Genomic DNA, 20,219 nt, shown 5'->3' on the forward strand with positions numbered 1-20,219 from the left:
GTTGGCTAGACACCCCCCCCCCATAAAATTCCATGAACAAGGCAGGGTAGCAGTGCTGTAAAAACCTCTTCTGGAAGCACCCTAGGTCTTTTCCCAGCCCATCTCAAATCTCGGAGGAGCACATTTCCTCTGTTCCTGTGGCGTCCTGTCCCTAATTTCCTGACACTGGATAAACCCAACCAAGTATGAGACACTTGATGACCACCTTAAAGCCCTGGAATGTCACTGATGTGTGAGTAAGGGTGCAATCCTATTCAGATAGGTGGCCGCCTCCAAACTCGGAGGCGGCCACCTATCCAATGCAGGGCAGGAGAAGCACAGAGGGGATTGTTCCCTCCACGCTTGTCCTGCCCTGCATTTTCGGCTGGACAGCCGACTGTGGCTGTCTAGCCGAAAATGCAGGGCAGGAGAAGCATGGACCTTCCCCCACTCTGCCACAGGAGGGCAGAGTGGGGAAGGAGGCTGCTGTACGACACATTGGATGTGTCGTACAGGCATTTCCGCCTGCCCCGGAACGTCCTCCGGGAACGCCCCTTTTTGGCTCTTCCGTGCTCCTCTTGTGAGTGTGGAGCACAGGGCTGTTCCACGCTGCTTCCAAGGCAGTGTGGAACTGGGGGGAGATCAGTTCTCTGGGAACTGACCTCGGAGCGCGGGCTTCGAGGTTGGTTCCCAGAAATCGAGATACCCTATGGCCATCCAGCCGCTGTCTAGCAGCCAGAAGAATTTAGGAAGCTGCCTTATACTGAGTCAGACCATTGGTCCATCTAGCCCAGTATTGTTAACACTGACAGGCAGCAGCTCTCCAGAGTTTCAGGCAGGAGTTTCTCCAGCCCTACGTGGAGATATACTGGGGATCAAACATGGGATCTTCTGCATGCAAAGCAGGTGCTGTACCACTAAGCTTCACCCCATTCTTGTTTCTATGCCTGGCACTTCTTTGGTGTTGATTTGGCTATTGCCCTCATATCCTCCTTGGAAGCTTTCCAGGTGCCACTGGCTGACCATGGTTAGAATACTGGATTAGATGGGCGTATAGATTGATCCAGCAACGTTCTTTGTTATAACTGGAAAAAGGAATGCCCATGTACACTTTGGGCAGCCTTGTAAATAAACCCACAAAAATTACTAGCCTGCAAAAAAAAAAAGAAATGCGACTAGGCTACTATGAGACTGGTCAGGGCCAGCCCACCCATGAAGCAGGATGAGGTGCCCACATGAGGCGGTGGAGCCAGAGGAGTGGTGAATTACGTTTTGGGGGGGGCACCCCAGCCAGAAGAGCCCACTGCTGCCTCCAGCAAGTGCTCTAGAGAGCCCCACCAGATGCTCTCTTGCTGTGGTATTCCCGGTGGCGCTGTCTGGAGCAGCTGCTGGCCCTCTGTTGCCGCAGGGTTCCAGACTGAGATCTCATCCATGTCCTGTGAGATTGTGGCCACGTCCCCATGAGATCTTTGACCGGGTCTCACAAGAGCCCTGGCGGAGCAGCAGAGGTAAAGGGGATGGGGAGATGGGGGGGGTGCATAGCAGCTAAAGGGAAGGAGGGGTGCACAGGGACGGCACAAGTTCTGCTTCAGGCAGCAAGAGAGCTTGCCCCAGGCCCGAGACTGGTAGCCTGTGTTTCTGTGCTAGCCGAGGAGGAAGAGAAGCCCCATCCTCTTCAGCCCACATGGAAATGCAGGCATCTAGCCTCTTGGCAGGCTAGTGAAGGGGAAAAGAAAAAGTTGCTTTCCACCAAGTGGACTGGTGGAGGAAGGAAGCAGTCTGTTCCTCCTCTGCCAGCTCTCTGAATTTCCATATTGGTTGTGGAGAAAGGGTATTTCCTTCTTCCCCAGCACAGAAACCAAGTGGCGGTCAGATGAGGATCTGTTGCTCCTCCACCAGCCCTCGCATTCACCTCTGTGGAATTCCTGGTCAAATATAATGCCAATTATGTTACTTCAGTTCCTAAATAAGTTTGAGAATATATAGCTGTCGTTCTCTTAGCTGTTAACTGCTGATGCTCATTTCCCTATAGAAGTTTCCTCTGGATAAATCCTCTTTCTAGCGTTTCATTTCAGTAATTTACTCTTTAAACAGACCTGCACAACTGAGTACAGCCCAACAGCTGTGTATTGTACTAGGCCGGGCTTGGCAAGCTACTTGAGTTTGTTGCTTGGACTACAAAAGCTGTCAAGTATCTTGAAGGACATGATATATAGCTGACCGGCTGCACAACATTTAGCTTGGTGGCCTTTGAAATTCAGTTATTTGCTTTTTGCTGACATGCATTTGTTTGCTTGTGGGGGTGGTTTTCCCTCCTTTGTGACAGTTTTTGTGTCATGAGTTTCAGGATGCTGGTTATTTTCGTTGTTCCAATGGTACATGGTTCTGCAGACACTAAACAGACAGCAAGTGTGACTTTGTACAGAATGTAGTGTTTTGTGTGAATTCCTGTCTTCTATACTATTACATTCTTTCTCTCCAAGATCTGTTTACAAACCATTCCAATGTCATTAACTGAGGAGGTTTTTGTTTTTCTTTGTTTTTCTTTTTTGCAATAATGTATATGATGGGTCAGTGAAGCAAGTAGCACAGAAATCTTCCGAGCTGTTAAAAGCGCGCGCGCGCACACACACACACTGAGCAGTGTAAGAATTGTAATAAAGCAGTTGCACTGAGCAGCCTAATACAATACATAATAATACAATAAAACTCAATATAGAGAAGTGGTGGCACACTGTAAAAATTATTTGATTCCCCCCGCCCAAACATGCTATTGTGTGTTCTATATGTGTAACATCCTCAGAAAAGAATGAATTGTAGAATGCTCTGTAGAGTTCTCCCAGCTGAACCTTTGTTAAATGGATCCATACTTATTTCTTTACCCAGTAGGCAGGAATAGTACAAGAAGAGCGATTTAAGATATTAGGGTTCTCAGTTTTCAGACATTTCCAAATGGAGGCAAGTCTGCAGAACTGGAGGGAACCATGCGTAACTTCTGCCATTGGCCAGGGGACCAAGGGCCACTGTAGGCGTGCAACCCTTGCCTCCTAGGAAGAACATCATCATGCAAGAGGGAGATCAGCCTGGCACCACAGAGCAGTCAGAGAATGAGCTGATGCAGGGAGCTTCCACCCTTCTGCCAGGAAGAACACTCTGCTCCAACTGACAGTTGCACACTTGGGCCCATCCATTGGCCAGGGAACTAAGGGCTCCTGGGTTGTGTGTGTGTGGGATATTCCAGCCTACTGTAAACTGCCTTTGTGATCATTTGAGAGGTGGGATATACATCTTCTAAATAAATAAATTAGGGTGCAATCCTATGCATGTTTGAACAGAAAAAGTACTACAACTCCCAGCATGCTCCAGCCAGCCATCACGCTGTGAGTTGTAAGATTTTTTTTCTGTTTAAACATGCAGAGGATTGCACCTTTAGTGAAGCTGATTTTGATAAAAGGCTAGCAGACTTTGTTGTCAAACTTGGGAACTGTATAAGCTTTTCCTACAGTTCTCCTATGGCTATCTGCTAATAACTCTGAAGAGTTTTACGATATTAGACTTCAGTTATATTGGTTGCAGATGGTTCCTTCCCTTAGTGAGCAAGCATAGATTGTGAAGCATAGCTGTGATCAGCTTCATTGGTACAAGTGAGAACCTTTTGTACCTTAGTAAAGGAAAGGTTCCTCCTGTGCAAGCACTGAGTCATTGCTGACTCCTAGAGGGACGCCACTTTCGCTGGCGTTTTCATGGCAGACTATAGTGGGGTGGTTTGCCATTGCCTTCCCCAGTCATGACTACCTTTTTCCCAGCAAGCTGGGTATTCATTTGACCGACCTCAGAAGGATGGAGGGCTGAGTCAACCTGAGCCGGCCACCTGGGACCCAGCTTCCGCTGGGATCGAACTCAGGTCGTGGGGAGAGTTTCGGTTGCAATACTGCCGCCTACCACTCTGCGCCACAGGAGGCTCTGCCTTAGTAAAACTGACAGGCACCTTGTCAGTTTCTTACGTCCCTGCTTGGGAAACTAATCTACTAGAAGGAGGGGGAAAAAACCAGTTTAATCTTAGCTACCCAGTTATGTTTAGAAAAAACTAAAACAAATTAAGGGACAGGAGACTACTGTTTTGGTAACAGTAGCAAGTTATCTTTGTAGTTGGGATTGTGTTTATCAGTTTGTGTTGCCTGTTCATCCCCCATTCCCACCCCCCAGTTATTATGCTTGTGTTGTTTTAGAAATTGATTTGCTTACTTACTTACTTATTAAATAAATGTATATATTGCCCAACTAGCAGATGACTTTGGGGCTTACTCTACATCACTCTTTACATATGATTTGTAACATTGAATACGGCTAGTGGATCACTAAGGGCAGTTTTCTATTGTGCTCATGCACCAGTGGGAGCGACCACTTGTGCAAAGGAGATTTTGTGGTTCTGCAATCAACCCAAAACAAGTGAAAACACTCGTGTCCAGAATGGGGCAGGCCAGTGAAGCTCACAGAAAGGAACATCACTGATCTGTCCCTATCTGGAAACTAGTGTCTCTACGTGTTACTTTTAGGAGGACTTCAAATGTGCCTGATCTCAGAAGCTAAGCAAGGCCAGCCTTGGTTAGTACTTGGATGGGAGACCGCATGCTTCCTGCACTGAGCAGGGGGTTGGACTCAATGGTCTTGTAGGCCCCTTCCAACCCTATGATTCTATGAAACCACAAAATTCCCATTGCGCAAGCAGTTATTCCTGCTGGCGCAAAGAAACAGCGGGAGCACTATGGCAGTATAGGTTACTGCCTTCTATTTTTAACTTGAGGACTTGTTCCCATTTGGTTCTGGTTTTTAATGACCAGGGGTGAGGTTGTGGAACAGCAGTCTTCAGCTTTTCAACTTTGGCCAGCAGCATACAGTCAGGGCCAGAAAAATTGGAACAAGGATAACTGTTTTCGCAGTTGGCCTCTGTACACCACCACATTGAAGTTGGAAGGAAACACACCCAGATGGGAGCGAAGGCAGGACTTTCAGCTGTAATTCAAGGGGTTTGACAAAAGTGGGGCACTGACCATTCAGGAAGGACAGCCAGTGGCATACACACACACCCATTGTTGGTGGCTCATAAGTAACGGAACAAACCAACATCATTTCAAACTTAAGATCACCTTTAATACCTGGATGAAAATCCTTTGCAGTCAATGACTGCCTGAAGTCTGGAATCAATGGACATGAGCAAATGCCGAGTTTCCTCCCTCGAGATGCTTTGCCAGGCCTTTACTGCAGCTGCCTTCAGCTGCTGCTTGTTTGTGGGTCTTTCTGCCTTCAGTCTTGTCTTCAGTAAGTGAAAACCATGCTCTATTGGGTTGTGATCAGGTGACGGACTTGGCCATTGAAGAACATCCCACTTCTTTGCCTTGAGAAACTCTTGGGTAGCTTTTGCTGTATGTTTTGGGTCATTACCCATCTGCAATATGAAGCGGCATCCTATCAGTTTGGCAGCATTCGGCTGAATCTGAGCAGAAAGTATAGCCCTGTACGCTTCAGAATTCATCCTGCTGCTTTTATCAGCTGTCAGGTCATCAGTAAACACCAGCGACCCGGTTCCATTGGCAGCCATACGTGCCCATGCCATAACACTGCCTCCACCATTTTTGACAGATAATGTGGTATGCTTTGAATCATGAGCTGTTCCTTTCCTTCTCCATACTTTTCTCTTCCCATCATTCTGGTACAAGTTAATCTTGGTTTCATCAGTCCAAAGAATCTTATTCCAGAACTGGGCATGCTTTTTTAGGTGTTTGCTGGCAAAGGCTAATCTGGCCTGTCTGTTCTTGAGCGTTACCAGTAGTTTGCACCTTGTCGTGAAGCCTCTGTATTTACATTCATAAAGCCGTCTCTTGACTGTAGATGTTGACAATGACATGCCTACCTCCGCAAGAGCGTTCTTGACCTGGCTAGATGTTGTGAAAAGGTTCTTCTTCACCATGAGCAGAATTGTGCGGTCATCCACTTTAGTTGTCTTCCGTGGTCTTCCAGGCCTTTTGCTGTTGCTGAGCTTGCCAGTTAATTCCTTCTTTTTCAGGATGTTCCAAACTGTTGTGTTGGCCACTCCCACTGTTTTTGCTATCTCTCTGATGGGTTTATGTTGTTTCCTCAGCCTAATGATGGCCTCCTTCACTCGCATGGACACCTGTTTGGACCTCATGTTGGGAGTTCCAGTGGACAGTTACCAAATGCACATGTAACACTCAGAACCAGCTCCAGGCCTTTTCTCTGCTTGATTGGTCATGGGGTACCCAGGAAACAGGCCACACCTGGCCATGCAGCTGCTTGTCAGCCATTCGTTCCATTACTTATGAGCCACCAACGATGGGTGTATGTGTAAGCCACTGGCTGTCCTTCACTGGTGTGTGGGTAGTGCCCCACTTTTGTCAAACCCCTTGAATTACAGCTGAAAGTCCTGACTTCGCTCCCATCTTTGTGTGTTGCCTTTCAACTTCAATGTGGTGGTGTACAAAGGCCAACTGCCAAAACAGTTATCCTTGTTCCAATATTTCTGGTCCTGACTGTATGTCCACTTCTAATCTTGTCCTATATGCCATTCTTTTTCTTATTGTCATTCTCCTCTTAAAAAACAGAAAAGGCAAATGGTCAGTGTGCCACTGCTGTGACCAAATTGTGGGTCATAACTTACAGTTGGAGATACATGTATTAGGGAAACAAAGGTTTACCATCTGCTAGTTGTCTTGTTTTAGAAGGATATTTATATGTTTAATCTGTTGTAATTATTCATTACACTTCAGGGTTAGGAAGACTAGAAATGTGATTAAATAACAAAATAAACCTTCAGACCAGAGATGGAATTGGGTTACTTATTTGTGACATTTGTATACTGCTGAATATAATAAAATATCTCAGTGGTTCACAATAAATATTAAAATACAATATTAAAAACACAACATTAAAACACAGCATTAAAAACACTTCCAACTACAGTAAAAAATCAAGGAGCAGTGAAATGGACTGGCATAATTAATTTACTTACAGCCAGGGAAAGCCTGGGTGAACACGTGTGTTTTCAGGAGGTGTTTAAAAGATGTCACATTTTCTGCCTCCCAAACTGCATGAAGGAGGGTTTTCCAGATGGTAGGTGCTGCTACAGAGAAGGCCCACTGTCTGGGTACTTCATGGAGACATTTTGTTTGTTTTGGAATTATTATTTCAAATTATGAGGAGTGTGAGTTGTTAGAGGGGTTAGAATAACCAACACAGTGAAAGGAACTAGATGCAGTAGTTCTTTGGTGAAATTTGGCGATCTGTTTTTCTCCAGCTATGAACCTGACAATATGTGTTATCATATCTGTGCCTAGCGTAAGCCAACACGAACGTAGGAGAGTGATACAAGCTGGCCTTGAACAGTGTTTAACAGCTTTTGTGCTCCAGGGTGTAAAATTCTGCAGAACCAGGATGGTAACATCAGTCCAGATGTTGGAATGGACTCTTGTGACCTCATGGGTATTTCTTACATGTCTCACAAGAGGTTGTGCTGTATGCATAGATTGTCACATTTCTTTGCCTCTTTCTTCTCTATACTGTTGCCAAACTGGTTTCAAAGGATAGAGAGAACTACTTCTTTCCATTTTGCAGCCTATATTAGTAGTGCACCTGGTTTTCAAGTACAGTAGATGGTGCTCCAGTTTCTAAAGTATGGAAACTGAAATTCCAGTGTTGACTTCACATTTCTGATAATGGGTGCAGCTGCCAGTGACTCATTTGCCGTGTGACTCTTGCATACTATACTGGGAAAGCAAGAGTCTTTGGCACTGCTACCATCAGCTGCCATTAGACCCTTCCCTGAGCATGCAGAGTTACATATTTAGAACAATAAACTCATCTTAAAGGATATTCAAAAGAATCCCTTTAAGACAAACAGCAGGTGAGTGTAGAAACATTAATATATCTATGAATGCTAGTTTCTGATCTGTGTTTGATCAGGCAGCACTTCTGGTTCACATTTCCTCCTGCCCTTTGGAGGATGCTCATATACTGCTGTTTCTTTCTTTCCCATTAAAAAAAATGGGAGCTGTTCCCTTCTGTAAGGAAAAGAAAACCACTGAACTTGGGAGCATCCATAGGACAGGTTTACAAGTTTTGCCCTCAACCGCAGCAGGTGCCACTACAGCTATTTTGCTAGTCCTTCAGAAGTCAGTGTCTTCATTGATTTCTATATGAGAAAATAAATACAGCCTATCGTACTGAGAAGTCTTTTCCTGTTGCATATGTTAACAGATTTTTGCAAACCAAATTTTAATCTCTGAATTTGCCAGGGCCTTCATTTGTTGTTTGATGTTTGTCTTTTGTGGTTACTGACAGCTGATGTCTTTGTAGTAGGGCAATAGATACAAAGGACAGTATCATGTTATTCATATTGCCATTTTGTGTTGGAAGAAGGATAATTAAAGCTTGAAATCAAGTGGATTGTCAGTATATTGAAAATCATCAAATTATAAAATAAGGAATAGTATTGATATATGGGTAGCCAGATACTATCCCAAATTGAAAAGACTGCCTTCAGAAAGTTTTTATGCAAAGAAATCCCATGGGAAAGGCTTTCCGTAGTTCTGAGACAACAGCTTGAGGAAAACAGTCATGGGCTCATTCAGAAAGGTGGCACGCCAATAGTGATGCTTACAGGCTACTCTCAGTGTTAGTAGACAGTGGGCCATAAAAAAGAGGTAGCCTCTGCGCTGTGTTAACATTGCTAAGCCTGCAACATTTAACTCTGGACATGATGGGCTCAATTTATTAACCCTTTTTTTCCTGGCCAGTATTTCTTACACCATGGAACACTGTATGGTAAAAGAGAATATTAATTCCTTGTATGGGAGTGTGCGGTGCTTTCCTGGCTGGTCGTGTGGAAGCAAATGAAGAAATAATGCCAAACAGTCTTCAGACAGCTAAAGCTTTTGACTGTATTTGGAGTTGAAATGAAGAGGAAAGAGAATTCGTCATTTCTTCAGATGGAATGTGCCTTGCTTTGGGGGAAGAAAGGGACAGCCCTGTTTTTAACAGGAAGCTGTTCTTGACCCACCTCAAGAGACTTGTTCTTCAAACAGCTGCAGCTGTGTTAATACCCTTGTTATCTGACCTGGCCAAGCAGTGTGTGTAATGCAAAATGACAACAGTCTGGTTGAAGAAGCCATTTTAGCTCATGCTTGCACAATGGAGTATATGGACTACCTTCCTGTTGAGATTGGTTTTTGCAAAATGCCTTTTCTGTACTCTCTCACCCCGTATGAAAGACACTTTCTAATCAGCCTAAGGGGGCTCCTTTAAAATAAAAAAAAACTATGCACCTCCGCTAGAGTTTTTTGCCTGCCCACATCCATTTCCGTGTTGCAAATTTGGTTATAACAGTCTAGACATCGGGCAGAAGAGGGTGGGTCATGCACTCTTTGCACAATGCCGTTCTCCACTTTGGTCAAATAATTGGGCTGCTTTGCTCAAGCTGGAGACCTTTGCACAGAAATATGGAATGCCTATTGTTTGCACCTCTCCATTCAAGATGGATGAGGGCATGAAGGTTACATTCTCTCACATACTTGCTAGGGACAATTACCTGAAAAATGTTAATTACAACTTTGAATCTGCCAAGCTTGCCAAATAGTGTATTTGCAGTTGACAACCATTCATTGTTACTAATAAACTTAGGACATGGAAAATTCCCCCCCCCCCCAATCTCTGCCCTGGGGTCATTTAAAAATAGATTCTCAGTGTGAACCAGTCAATTACCTATTCAGACAATAAAGAGGTTCTGTCTACCCTTTCTGTATGTGTCTCTTCCTTCATCCTTCTTTTCCATCCACTTCATTCCATTCCCCCTCTCACCTAGTTCCTGGGGGTTTTTCCCCCTCCCAACAGTTGGTCAGCATTCTCTGGATACTGAACTCACCTAGTCCTCATTTTGGGGTTCCCCCTTGGGGGGAAGTGATGTCTAAATATAATTTGTACTTCTGCAAACCTTGGAGTTACCCCGAGTCTGCTGATAACCACTTGTTGTCTGTGGCTGTTGCCATTTTGGCTGCATAAGCAGGGGAACTAGAAGAATGGAAGCGGAGTTCAAATACATACAGGATGATGATGTTACATGAAGCTGGTTATTTAAGGAAATGACAAAGACCTGATGACCACAGTTAGAAAAGCACTGCTTTCAAGGTAGAATAAAATTCTGAAGCATAGTGATGTCATGAGCCCATATTGGGTGAGAGGTTATTTCCAGCATCTCTCCAGAATTTCAAACTATGAACTAAATTGCATGTGGTTTAAACAAGAAGAGAGTACAAGAAAAGAAGGAACCAGCTGGCAATCCCATTGAGCAAAACAGGCAATACTAATTCAGATGCTGACTTGGCTTTCTTTGGAAGGTCAAAGAAACAGTAAGAGAGGAAGCCTGCAATCCTATGCACACTTACCTGAGACTAAGCCCCATTGACATTCCACTGAACAAACTTACAAAGTAAGCATGGATGAGATTGCTCTGGAAATGTGTCACATAGAATGCATGAAAAGAGGAAGAACTTTTTTAAAAAATATCTCTGAGCAACAGAAACAACTTTAGATGCCCCATAGGAAAGTATAGATTACCTTTTCATGAATAAGGTACATGAGAAATATTAGAGTATGCTTAAAGGGAAAACACTCAGCAGGGCCTGTAATGCTGAACCTTTCAACTTAAGCAGGTCTACAGTCAAGATGGCTACAAAGCTAATATATGGGATGAGAGATGCTACTCTTTATTGAATTTGGTAGCCACACCCTTTGGGCAGAATAGCCATCCTCTTCCTCTTTCTAAAGCAGGGGAGCGACAAAGCCCTGCCTGCCCCAGATTGCTGCTTCAGTTCTTTAACCATGGGTGCTGGAGTAAAATATGCTAGGGCAAATGTGCCTTGACCTGCTGGAAGCATGAACGTGCAGACTGTCTTGATGCTTATTTCCTATTTTTCTCAGAGGGGCAGATTGTCCCCTACGTACATCTCCCATAGTTCAAATTGAGTGGGAAAACATCCCCTCCTCACACACATGCTTGTTATACTGGCAGTTGGATGAGTTTTATGTGTCTGAGATAGTTGTGCTAACTGATTTTGCTAGTTGATTTTGATTAGTGCAGAATAATTCATCTGGCAGCAACAAGGAGGGATGGGGAGGTCAGACAATGGCAAGTTGCAGTATTGTCTAAGTAATCAGTTCTCCAACATTGCCAGACCTGGTTTTCCATTAGACAACGTGACAACTAAAAGAGGCCCCTGCTTTTGGAGCTAGTTGTGCATATATATAAGGCTGCCTAAGTTTTTGTCTTCTGGATAGTAATTCCTTAAAGTATTTTTCATCCTTTCCGTGCATTTTCGTGTATATGCACTGCTTTGGGTCAAATATCTTTTCAGGGGCCTTGGAGCTCTTTTCTAAAGGTAAAGAAATGGATGTAAAATAATGGACCCATTTAGAATTGTGTTGGTAGGATTTCCCCATTTTTACTCTCCTTACTCTAATCTAGAGCAGCGTTTCCCAAACTAATTTGGCCATGGAACATTTTTGGGCTTAAAATATACTGATGGAATCCATAAATGCTGGTCTTGGGGTTATGGGATGGCCCTGGAATAAAGTGTGTGGGGGAGTAGAAAATGTTTTGAGTGAAACAGAGAAAATTAAGCCTATTTCATACCAAAATATTGCTACAGATAATTCTCAAAAGTTAGTCTGATTTTTTATTTGAATTTTTAAAAAGTTAGTTTTGGGGGGATGTTTTATATTTTACAAAGGATAAATGATATACGGGGCAGAACAAAGGGAAAATTATCTGAATGAACAACCGTCTTTCTGATAGGGGGCAGTTAATTTTTAAGTGTACAAATTAAAATAATAAGTACAAAAACATCACAAAATAGCAATATAATAAAGGTATAACATGAGGACTCTAGGAATCAATACACTGTCTCAACATGGCATTTGTTTTCCATGTTGATAAGCTTTTCCCTCCACTTGAAATGGAGGAGAGAGACTCTCCATGACCTGTACTCAGCATGGTATCGGACAAGGCCCTTCCCTTCTGTTTCATCAGGAGGGGGAGGATTGTAACAACAAAGTTTGAATGGCTGCTGCTTCTTGCCTGTGTAATTTGTGCTTTGAATTTGTGGCTTAAGAACCCCAGGCGTATTTGAACTCATGAGGGTTTGTATCCAAAGAATCCTTTTAAACATTACTTTCTCTTTCTCTCTTGGAGCAGGAGAATGGGACAACACAAACAAATGTTCTGATATACCTGAGATGTTTGCGAGGGCTGCCTTCAACAAAAACCCGTCTTAATCTGAAAGCGAAAAAAGGCTGGAGGCTCTTTGGAGTGTCTGTTTTTCAGGCTGAGGTTGAGCCATATTGGCAATATTACTGCCACTGCTGTACTTGGATAGTGGATGAAGTTTCCAGAGCTGTCAAACTGGGACCTTTCAGCAGCCCTAAGTTGCACACATAGCAGTTTTACTTTCAAAAAGGAAACCCCCAAAACCTCCTTAATTCCCATCACGGTGGAGTAAAAAGAGAATATTTCATTTGACTGTTCCAGTTCTGTAGCTGCACAATTCATAGCTTGAGGCTTCAACAGCAGCGGTCTTAAAGAAGAGGCTTGAAAATTATCATATTCTCTCTCTGAATAAAATATTTCATAACATTTTCCCTTCTTTCTTTTCACCAGTGCATGATTGGTGTTGCCAGCAGTGAATATTGTGATGTGATTAATTTAAGGTTTTGTGACAAAGGGAATGTAATTTTTGTAATCTGGCTTTTGAAATCAGTGCTACAGCACAGAATGAATTTCTCTAGCAACAGAGGTGATCTAACTTAGCAAATTGCTAGGCAGTGCTGGAACAATTGCTTCTTGTTTTGTTAACCCAGGAGTTATGTTATACTTTATTTCTAAGCCGCCTTCCACCCAAAGGCCCCCAAAGCAGCTCACAAAAATATACAAATACAATATTCAAACAATACACCAATACAAGTTTAAAGCAGAAATATCACAACAGCTGTTTAAAACTAAAACAAGTAAAAATCCTGCAGCCCAATCACACCTCCTACATATCCAAAAGCAAAAACCCATCAGCAAAAATGCCAGAGTAGATATGGAATAATCCAGGGCTCCTTATAATGTTTGCCAGGCAGGGGGATGGGCAGAGCAGAGGAGGAACAAATGCCTTGGTTGGGTCAGCGCCTCCCCCTGAAGCAGAGCCTCCCAAGCTGCAGGTCCAGCCTTGCTTTTAAAGTCTCCAGGTTTGGGGGGGGGGGTGAGTAGGTGGAACAGCTCACCCTCGATGGAACAGCACCTTCCCCTGAAGCAGTTCTCCCAAGCTGCAGTTGGCTGCTTGAGGTTTTGCTGAATAATTTGGTGAGATCGGAATCTGTAGTAGAATGCAGAGTTCTTATAGTATCAGAGGTCTGACTGAATGTATCGGCTTTATGTGTTGATGAGCAATAATATACTCCATCTATAGTGCAGCTTTAATAATAGATGTTTGCTTATCATACTTTTTTACTCAAGGTACCACAAGTAGCTTTTGACAATGCTGTTAAGGAGAAATTAATGTCAATTTCTGCATGAAACACTGAGGTTGCTGAGCATATGTGACAGATGGTGCTTCTGTGTCACATCACATGTTTCATTCTACCTTTCATCCTGTGCACATATAATTTCATTTAAAGTTTGCTCTTTGTGTGTGCCGTGAACTCACTGCAACATCAACAAAATCCCTTTTTGAAAATTGAGTATCTTAATCACAATGCTGCTAGATTGTGCTTTACAATAGGCCAAGTGAGGAATATTACTATTATGTGTTGTTAAAGGTGACCTTCAGATGCAAAATGCAAAACCTATAATCAGATCCATGTTTTCATGGCTTTACAGTAGTCAGAGTCAAAGTGAGACAATTCTGTATGTACATTCAAAACCCAATTCTGCTTTTCTTGTGTGCCACACAGACTACAGAATATTAACAGATCCCTCATGTTGTTAATCTCAGATGTGAAAAACCTCTGATCCAACACATAAATACCTACAGTAGGGAGTGCTAACAGTTAAACAGCACAATGTTACAAAACATGTTATGCCCCTGAATTGGGGAAAATGGGTTGTGTGTGAAGACAATTTATAAGTTATTGTCTGTCTGTTGGGAAAGCAAGATTATTGGTTATAGAATTTTAGTTATATATCTATACTCTGACTTTGCGTCATTTGATGCCCAAGGCAGCTTACATAAAACTGTAAAAAAAATCAGTTATAGCAATAAGAAACAAAACATCACAATGAAACAACAGATAAAAACACCAGCAGCATCTGTCTCAGTTATTACAAGGCTTTGTCAAGATGCAACAGAGTGTCTTGGGAATTAAAGCTGGCTCACTTGTTCAGAATTACGGACTTTCCAAAGGAAGAAAATTAGTCTATCTCAGGCCTTAAAATGTGCTGTTTCCTTATAATCACTAAACTGAAGCTGACATCTTGCCTGAAAGGGATGAGTGCTTTCAGTGGTTTGAGGGTCAAGAAGAGGACTAACCCTTAGAGAGGACATTGCTATGTTGAGTCTGTTATAGCCTCAGCTCGTTGCTACATGGCCCAGTTGTCATATTATGGATTCCGGTATACCCTGTAATAGGCAGGGAGAAGCCTTGTCACTCTGACCACAGGCACCAGAGTCAGGAAGACCTTGATGCTCTGAGAGAGAATTCCAAGCTTTCTTCTGGGGATTGTTGGAGGAGCAAACTTGTTGGATAAATGTATATGCACCCCACAGCAACATCCAAGTATCTTCACTGGTTTACAGCCATGGCTTATACAGAACTAGGTTTGGTTTATGTTATTGATTCCCAAGGCTGGGAATTGCTAATTCGTGGCTTGCACTGTGGTCAGTGTAAGCACACTCTTGCTGCCTGGACAGATCTGTTTTAGCTCAGTCTTTCTTTAGTCAGTGACCATCTTTAAAATTTTGCACATTTATAAATGAAATCTGAAAATTAGAAAAAAAGTCAATTCCCTTCTCCTTGCCTGAAGACATGGCATCCTTGGTCAAGGAAAATGTGAGAGGGAGAGGAATATATTACATGGCTTGGCATTTAAAAATACAAGGGAGCTAATGCTGATTCTGTGGAAACAGATGGGTACAATCTGATGTGGCACCCCGGCTCTGGAATGAGCTCCCTAGTGAGGTTCCCCTGGCACCTACATTGTATTCCTTTCGGTGCCAGGTGAAGACCTTTTTATTTTCCCAGGCATTTTAGCATTTTAGCTTTCTAAATTTTTATCTTTGTTGTTTTAAATCTGTATTTTAAACTCCTGCGCTGCTGCTAGGTTTTATTGTGGTTGTATTGTTATATTGTGGTTTTAATGTTCTATATATTTTAAATTGTTTTATTGTGTGTTGTTTGGTTTTAATTTTTGTGAACCGCCCAGAGAGCTTTGGCTATTGGGCGGTATAGAAATGAAATTAAATAAATAAATAAATACAATCCAATGAATGTTGGGCAAATGTAAGTGTCATAACTAATTGGTCTTGGGAACATACAAAGCAGCCTTATACTGAGTCAGAGCATTGATCCATCTAGCCTAGTACTGTCAACACTGACTGGCAGCAGCTCTCCAGGTTTCAGGCCAGAGTTTTTCCTGCCCTACCTGCAGAATTGCAGGATGAAACCTGGGACCTTCCGCATGCAAAGTATGGGCTCTACCACTGAGCCATGGCCCCCTCCCATTTCTTCAGCTGGTGGGTCTTGAGCCATAGCTCTGTTGCAAACTAACTCGGGGCATTTTGAACCAGTGGCAGCACAACTATAAAGAGATAAAAATAATAAAACTTTAAAAGTTAAAAGTAGGCTCCATGTTTGGTTCTGAGTCAGGAAAGGTTGAAGACTACTACCCTAATCACTCTCATGTAAGTCTGACTGACTTCTCTGGATCTTAAACACATTACTTTTTGGGACTGTGTATAGCAATGGTATTCCCCATAGTAACCTATGGCTGCGAGAGCTGGACCATAAGGAAGGCTGAGCGCAGGAAGATAGATGCTTTTGAACTGTGGTGCTGGAGGAAAATTCTGAGAGTGCCTTGGACTGCAAGAAGGTCAAACTAGTCCGTACTCCAGGAAATAAAGCCAGACTGCTCGCTTGAGGGAATGATATTAAAGGCAAAACTGAAGTACTTTGGCCACATAATGAGAAGACAGGACACCCTGGAGAAGATGCTGCTGCTAGGGAACGTGGAAGGCAAAAGGAAGAGGGGCCGACCAAGGGCAAGATGGATGGATGATATTCTGGAAGTGACGGACTCGACCTTGGGGGAGCTGGGGGTGGAGATGGCCGACAGGAAGCTCTGGTGTGGGCTGGTCCATGAAGTCACGAAGAGTCGGAAGCGACTGACCGAATAAACAACAAAAATATTTTCATTTAGGATGCAATCCTATGTCCACTCAGCTGTGAGCAAGCTCCATTGAATTTGGTGGGGCTTAGTTTTGAGTAGATATGTATCAGATTGTTCCATTAGTTTTCTTCTAGCGGGCCTACATTGGTCAATTTCAATTTGGTAAGAGTTGCATTATGAGATATAGCTGTATATTTATGTGAATAAAATGTCACATGAACATGGATACTGTAACACATTTTGCAAGCTTGAAGTGAGACAAACTAGATCTTAATGGCTCTAGCAAAAGCAAAGTGTTGCTTTCTGACTATTGTGGAGCAATAACTTCATAGTGCAGCTGTTTCAGGCCAGTATAGCTGCTGTTCAGACGCTATATTACTCTGGCTTTGTTCAGTAACCCAGTGTTGATGTATTAACACTGTAAATCACTGGAAAGCTAAACCAAGTTCAATGCCCATCTGTGTAAATTATTACTGTGATAATTATTAAAGAAGACAATGGTTTGTGTGTGTGTGTGTACATTCCTTAATAATATTACTTTGCATTAAAAACCATTTGCTGGTTGTTGCTCAACTTGTCTCAGATGTTTGCAACTCTCCCTCTTCATTTTATTTTTAAACTGCATCTTGTTACTGGGACTGTGATCCCAGCCAGTTGAAAATCATGTTGTAAATGTGGTGTTACAATGCTGTGTAGTCAATGTCACAAAGCCAGATCAGAATGAGAGCAATGTTTCCTTCACTCTGAATGGTGAACAGACTTCCCCTTTGTTTGTAGCCCCTCTCAATACATGCTGAAGTGGGGAGGTGTTTTATGTAGAGTGTAGAAACGTTTGCAAACATTGCCTGGGCTCTGCCCCATCCAAGTCCAGTTCAGTCCTTTTCATTGCTTCCATAAGGTTAGACCTCTACTAGTTATAATTTTTAGTCATAAAGGCTACACTACCTGGGCTAATATTTGTGAAACAAAGCACCAGCCAATCTAGCATTTGATGACTTCCTTTAGCAACTTTGAATTTGAATCTACTCCTTGGCTGTTTTCCTGTTTTGTCAAATGGGTTTGGGCTGAGCTGATGATCTACAGCCCTGGTCATACATGGAAGTCCCCAAAGCCAAGGTTAGACATGTATGAATATATATGATCTTGCCACAGTGTAGCAGGGCATAGTAAAAGGTTACACATTTTTAAAAGTGAATTGCTTTTTATGGCATCCTCTGACTGAGAGAAGTCATTTCACTTCCTCTATGCAGATATGCCCATTTCTCCTCTGTTTTTTATAGCTCCTATTCACAAGTCTCAGTGGTTTGGAGCTAACGGCAACAGAACTAATGGAAGATATAGGTGCAGCAGTGATTGATTTCTCCAGCTACATAATAACATATACAGTAGGATCCTGGTTCCAATCTGCTGGCTTGTTCTGGAAGCTTAATTAGGTCCTTTTCACCTTGGCACCACAGTGAGCCAACTGAATATTGTGGCTCCATTTGTTAAAAGTTTGAAAATGGTGAGAACAGGTCCCAAGAATCTGGTGACAAGGCTCCTTAATGCTGCTAAATGAAGGAGGCACTGGAGGAGGGGAGATCAAGAAAATCTGAGTCTCCAGGGAGTCCTCTGTACAAAAGTGGAAAGTGCTGATATGTTTGAAAATGAAAGCTGTAGTAAGCCTGCCCATTTGATATGGACGGTCAGTCAAGTTAGTTTCTCAGGAAACAAAACAAAATTTTTACTTAAGGCAGCAGCCATATTTCTCATACGTGCCCCCCACATGTACCAATTAACTAACTTTAATATCTGTGCCTTAGGCATATGCTGGGTCTGAGTCAATGTTATATTTATAGCTTACTTAGCTTTTTTTTTTAAAGAGGCAATTTTAAATATATTATACAATATGCAGAGAAAAAACAACAGACTTTTTCGAATTTACTCAGAATAAATTCCCATATAAGAATAAACTTGAATTAAATTTGAGAAGGGAAAACATTACAAAATGTATACCATATATGTTAACATAAACTTTCAAGAAGAATGTATAAAACTAGTATTTCACTTTGAAATATATTATTTTTTACAATAAACAGTAAAAGGTTTTCCACTTTCCTGTAAAAGTATTCCATCACTGTCTATTTTCTTTTGTTCTATTATAATGAGTTAATTTAACCATCACTCCTAAGTCACACATTTTATTGTACCTAAGTTTCACAGGACATTTTTTAGATCTTTAGATCTTTGCATGCAATGTCGTAGCAGTAGCCAACATAAAAGACACAAATACCTTGTGCTCTTGAATAAAATTCAAAAGGAAAATTACCAGGTCCAAAGGAATTTCATACCTTAAAATCTTTCCGTTAATTTTCTTTCTTTTCCAGTTTTTTTGACCTAAGGGACATTTCCATCATAGATGAAAATAATCTCCTATTTTGTCTTTATATTTCCAATAAAAAGGGGAGTAATTCTTTTGTTTATAAAAACTAGTGTTAAATACCATTTTGTCATAATTTTATAGCAATTTTATCTGAGTCATGCTCAAAGAGAAAATATGATTTTTCCTCTAAATATTTTTCCAAATTTTCATTGGGATATTTTCACCTGTGCCCATTTGTGTCGTTACCTGTTCAGGTTCAGTATCGTATTTTAGGAACAATTTATAAAGTTTTGATAGCAAATATTTGCCCTTCATAATAATTGTTTCAAATTCTGTTAGGTCTTCTTAGGGCTCAATCCTATGCATGTTTAGACAGAAAAAAGTCCTACAACTCCCAGCATTGCCCAGCCACCATGCATAGGATCCTTAAATACTGCTTTTCACTTGAACATGCTTAACATTTTTATAGCTGTTTAAAGCTGGTTTTCCCAGTGTAGTGCCTGTTGGTGCTGTGGTGGCCACAGGCACCTCCCTTTGGCAACTGCAAAAGCCCCCCGGCCACTATTTATTTATTGGTAAGAAGGGGGCTGGTGCACTGCTGGGTGAAGTGCCAGCCTTCAGTGCCATCTTTATTTTCCCAGAAGCTTTTGGTCCCAGAGGCATTCTTAGAAACTGGAACTGATCAGGAGCTCTAGTCCAGCACTTCACTTTAAAACGTACCCAGCTGCTAAGAAAACATAATAAGCTGGGGGTGGGGAGGGACGACAAGGAGTATCTGTGGGGAGGGAGGTTTGGGGCCTGTGGAGTGACTGGGCGCAGGGGTAGGCAGGAGAGAGTTATGGGGTGGGGGAGAGAAGGGAGGGGTATGTGGCTTGTGGGACTGATCAGAATGAGGAGGCTGACTCTTCTCCCCCACACACTGTGGTTCCAGTCCAGATCAGGCCTCCCATGGGTTAAAGTCCTCCTACTCCCCCCCCGCCGCGCATTACGCTCCCAATACAGACTAGGGTCCCACACTGGCAATTTGTGTCTGTGTGTCTATGGGGGGGTGGGGATCCCTGCACTCAAGGGAAGAATTATGCTGCCTGGTAAGTAAGTGTGTGTGGGGGGTGAGAAGCTGGTAGAGCAAGGAGGATCAGGAGGGCAGGGGACAAGAGTGGGGGACAAGAGAGAGGAAGGCAGAGATTTGTCTGTGAGTGTTCTCTGCGTGGAGTGGAGGTTTGTGAGCGTTCTGAGGGTTTTGTGTGTTTTGTGTGAAGTGGATGTGTTCACAATACTCTTAGCCTCACCAATTTGGCTTTCTGTGAAATAGATGTCATGTGACTGGTCATAGCCATCATGGTACTAGTTTTGTAAATGGGCGCACCCCAGCCTCAGCCATTCTGTGACAGTGTGCATGGCACTTCCTCGGTAATACAAATGTGCCCACTGGACCCAAAATGTTGG

At 42.7% G+C, this 20,219-nt stretch overlaps 1 protein-coding gene across 1 annotated transcript in view; it reads left to right on the top strand.

The window, feature by feature from the left end:
* The window catches only part of COX16 (cytochrome c oxidase assembly factor COX16), a 60,831-nt gene that overhangs the window by 1,151 nt on the left and 39,461 nt on the right, over positions 1-20,219 (top strand). The gene's annotated exons all lie outside the window — the stretch shown is intronic.

This window comes from Heloderma suspectum, chromosome 1 (assembly GCF_057233095.1).
Source record: "Heloderma suspectum isolate Gila_16-S chromosome 1, 16-S_ref, whole genome shotgun sequence".
In the NCBI taxonomy this organism is placed as follows: Eukaryota; Metazoa; Chordata; class Lepidosauria; order Squamata; family Helodermatidae; genus Heloderma; species Heloderma suspectum.